Source organism: Rhipicephalus microplus, chromosome 6 (genome assembly GCF_043290135.1).
Source record: "Rhipicephalus microplus isolate Deutch F79 chromosome 6, USDA_Rmic, whole genome shotgun sequence".
Lineage (NCBI taxonomy): Eukaryota > Metazoa > Arthropoda > Arachnida > Ixodida > Ixodidae > Rhipicephalus > Rhipicephalus microplus.
In genome coordinates this window covers 132,916,271-132,921,296 of record NC_134705.1, presented here as the reverse complement: position 1 = coordinate 132,921,296, position 5,026 = coordinate 132,916,271, and positions in this window count along the sequence as shown.

The following is a 5,026-nucleotide window of genomic DNA, read 5'->3' as shown; positions in this document are numbered from 1 at the left end:
CAGACACTTGCATGCCACTTCCTCCGCATCACTGATGGTAACATAAGAACAGAACAAAAGGTAATGAAGTGCTAAGAAACAACAAGCCAGTTGACCTGAGAAATAATACACGTAATGCCATGCCCTAGTTAAAAAAACCATCTACTTTGTCACATGTAAGCTTCAGGACAGTGCAAAGGAGCGTGCTTTTGTGTGTCACCCTTGAAAAAGAAAGCATCAAGCACCAGCCAAACACCACTACATCTTTACAGATAAAGCTAGCTTCACAGTTACATAGTCTCAAAAAAATAATTGGTAAGTAGTAAAAAGACAGCAGTAATTAGGAGAAAAAGAAGAAAAGGCAGCTGGTAGCAGCTGCATAGCAAGCTCTCATGCACAAACATGGCCACAGGAAAGACAAATGGGAACAGCTACAGACACCCGTCTAAACTGACTAATGAACCATTGCAGTTCAGAACGATGACAACCTTAAAACTTGACATCATCAAGTTTTAATAGTGACCCGGAAATTTGAAAGCTCCAATGTCAATTGAAAGACTAAGCCAACTCAAATCAACGCAAGCTCGTAAATATTAATAACTACATGGTCTTGAACAGAGCCACACTCTCACTGCACGCAACCATCATCGTGGGCAATACGACTGCTGGAGTAGAAGCACAACCAGAAGTTCAGGAAATATCGACTGCAAGCTTAATTCAAACGACAAAGAAATACGGCAGAACTTTGATGCCAAGACTAGCATGGAAGTGTTACGCGAGTGGACAGTACAACCACCACTACGTTAAACATGCAAGCTACCTACTTACAGGACGTACAAAACTTGCAGTTCAATAGAGCACACATTTAACAAGGAAAAGTTTAGAAGGGTAGTTGTGTCTGACCACTTCTGCACAAATATATTTGCTCACTACATTGTACTTTACGTTACTTCAAAGTCATATCCAAGTATTAAAGTGTGGATTTCAATGGCTCTTGCTAAAGTACTGGCTGCCTTTGCATTCGAGTTTTCATTGGACATAACATTAAGCAGTTTACATAGTTTGAAATCGTGTTTAAAATCGGCTTTACACAGCGCCTGTGGCGTCGTCCAGTGAAAAACAGGTACAGTTGGCCATCAAATGACACGGACCATGTCAGTGCACACCGAAATTGCATCTGCACGGTCTAGTGGCGAGCCGTCTGCTGCCCAGAGCATTGCTCGGGCGAATGTGCACCCACAGCTGTGCTTTCGACAGAAGACGTCTAGCCACTTGGGCAGCATAGATGGCAATTTCGGCTCACACTCACATGGTGCATATCGTTTTGAGATCAACTGTACTTCAATGGGAAAGAATGAATAGAGCCGCTGCTCACGAAATAAAATCTGCAATTTGAGCCTGGATTCTGCGCAAAAATCCAATAGGAATTTATTCTGTATGTAACGGCCAATTACCACGGCACCTAAACATGGTGTCGCAAAATGAAATGGAAAATGTTCTTGCCTCTCCTCAAAACAGTTTGAAACATACTTCTACAGCGACACAATATTCGGAAAAACGTACAGCACATAGTTGTAAAGGTGCTCTTGGGTGCAAGAAGTGCTGCGTATATAACCGTGCTTAAAAAGTATTAGCACTAGCAAGTACCAAAAACTACAGCCAGTTTAACTCTCCAAGACGGCAATGCAGACTCCCGCTGAGCAGGATTGGTATGCGCTATTAGTTACCGCTACAACTTTTCTTTTATTTGAACGTACTGCTACAAAATAGCTCTCACCAAAACACTAAAAGACACACATTCGTTATGGACACTTCCAGGTAAAAAAAAAAAGAACACCAGTCATAGCACAAGCCCTGACAAAATTTCTGGGCAACTTCCACGTTCAGTGACAGTTCATTCATTTTTGCAAGACCTTTCAAACAGCACATGCTCACATGCGACACCCACAGACAGCTACTCTAGGAAGGAATTGTTGACGTTCATAGCTGCTTTCAGTCATAACTCAATCACCTACCCAAAGAACGTGTAAACGCTTCACATTCTCATGTTTACATCGTTTCAGGTGTAAAACCCAAGCTTATGCAACGTTGAATTTCCACACGCTTGGGACAGAGCTACGGTGCAGTTATAATCAATACAGAATGCCTGCCAAGTAAAGCGAAAACCTTGCGTTTCACACCTTTACTAACTTAGCATGAACGTGCAACGAGCTCATTGAAACTAGTTTATCGTGATATTGCAAATGCTTCAAAGAATTATTAAAGGAGCACTGACATCAAATTTCAAAATCTAGATGTGCTCTTAATTCGATTGCTCGGCATGCCTAGGTCCTCTTGGCCAAATTTGAATTGCGTTCGTCACGTGGAAGTTATTCTATTTTGACAGCAAACAGCGTACAAGAGCTTAATGAAAAATGAGATGCCCCTGTGACATCGACACTAGTACTATGTGTTCAGCGTGATACATTCCCCGCATACCATCCTGAGCGACAATGCAGTAGTAGCCATAGTGTCTACGATCCAAGTGTTTTATCCTGGTGCCAAAGCCTGGAAACGCACTTACACGTCATGTGTGATCTTCGTTGTACCGCTTTGAATGATTTCGTGAAATTACCAAGATGCAAACCGTCCATAAAAGATCGGCCAAAGAAAAGAGCATTATTAAATGTGTGCTCATCAGGCAGGGTGGCGGAGAACCGTTGTGAGTTGCAGTCGTCTAGTTCGAAGAGCGAAAAAACCACAGTGAGGGTGTCTTTTCACTACGCGCATGTTACACGGCAACACTACCAAAAACTATCAAAGTGGAGCAGCATACAGATAGATATCATCGCTAACAATTAACACACAGATATCGTTAATAGTTAATTTTACTTCATCCGTAGACTTCCTTGCGTCTGCGTAATAACAAGTTACTGCCGCCGCCGTGAGAGGCCAGATAGGTAGGGCCATATGGAGGCGCAAGCAAGAACCTGGCAGCTTCTTGCTTCTTATTTCTCCTCTGGTGCGCTTCCCCTATACCGTTATTTCATTGACCCCCTTGCGTATAGCTGAATGCTGTGCACGCCACACACACTAATATAGCTAATTTAGACGCACGAGCGAACGCAGCCGAAGCATGCATCATCGGGCACGTCATCATTGCTGCTCGAAATGGCGTCCATTTCGGAATCGCTCTTCTACAAAAGGTCGAGCGAAGCAAAAATGATTGGTAATGTCGCAAATCACTGAGGTTCCAAGCTCCTGACTCTCGTATTCAACACTAATCGGCACTTTTTACGGCGACGACGGCAATGCATGTGATAAGCCATGACTGAATGTGTGTGCCTAGCAGACGCAACGTTTGCGAAGCAGCATGGCCTGACGTCCCTCTTTTCTGTGAAGTGGTCAGCTGTTGCGTGGTGTGGAGGTGACCGTGAGGTGGCGCCAGTGGTAGCACAGCCAGCTCTAAAAATAGTGGAGTTGCCGGCGGTTTTGAATCGTGCTAGATACCAGTCATATGAATCAATAAAAGTAATAGTTATGTGTCCCGCAGTTGCGGACACGAATCGCTACTAGAGTGTCGATAGCTATTCATTGACGCAAAAATCTTTACATTAGTAAATTTAATGTTAGTGCTCCTTTAACTGTAAGCAATTAGAATGAAGAGAATAGCCGTGTTAAGAACTAGTCAAAGCCATTGAAATGATTTAACCCTCGGAGACGCACCGTACAAGCAACAATGTAGAACATAGGGGAAAAACGAAAAGACGAAACCTTTTATGGGATAGTCATAAGAAACTGAGTCAGTACAAGCGAAATAGTGCTTAATAGAAGGCAAACCACGTCGCTGACAATGCAATCAACAAAAATATCACTGAAAGCACAAGCTGGTGCTCCACAAGGCAAAACGAAGCCTTGCCAGAAGATAAACAACCAGGCTACTGAGACCTCATACAGCACAATATCATCCAATCTACATTCGGCTTTAATAGCTGATACACCTTTGGCAATAAAGTGGTGTGAGAAGATGCGTGAGATGTGTGAGAAGAGCCTGAGAAGATGTACACCAAAATTTCTAAGAAGTGCTAGCCACAAACTAACTTGATTACAAAGTACATGTTATAAATTTTCCGTGTACAGCTGAGAAACAGAGTTTCAAACTTGAGTCAAAATCTATCGCCAAAAGCACTTTTACTTTTTGCAAACAGTGCCCCGATCATAACGAAACACGTTTCGTAACTACAGTGGCCCTTTTATACCGAACTTTGTCGCAGGACCATTGAAATGACAGCTAAGATAAACGAAGGTGTAGCACAATCACATCGACGACGCGCCTTCTCTCAACTATTTTGTAGTCTTCCCTGTGCAATAGTGTTACGTCACCTTAGTTTAGGGTCGCATTATTCATAAATAAAATAAAACTGGCATACTACCAAAAATAGTGAAACTCTCGACACATGCATGAAAACAAAATGCAGCAGGCTCCACTACGTGAAAGCCATCGAAACAGCACAGCCGACGGCCCCTTCGTCGCGCCACTGCCTTTACATTTTTCTTTTTTTACAAGTCTTTATATGTTTAAGCTTTGCCAATCTTTTTCTACATATCACTGTGTTGTATCATTTCTTTTGATATCACACTTTGTGTGTTAAGTAACAGGTCGACGACATGTTGGTTCACGGCCACGCTGGCAAACTACGGTTGCATTCTATTGCAGCCATGGTCCACTTCACAAGCACACTCGCCAAAACTTGTACATACTCCTATCACAACTGCGCTAGAGTGCAAGCAATGTTGCCGTGCATGACTTGCCCTCGTTACGCCAAAAAACGGCGAACGCTCAACTAAGAAAAGCTTTGCTATTAAAGAATGCATTTAATCCAGGAATCTGAAAAAAGGTGAACCCATCAGACTAAACTTTCAAGCTCCATGACCGATGCTTAAAAACTTCTACAGTGAACCCACAAGTGCCACCATGTTTTCGATGGCACAAGGAAGGCCATGGTCCAAAATGAGGAAAGGAACAAACTTAGCGAAATGACGAGAGCGAAAAAATGCAATGCTGAAA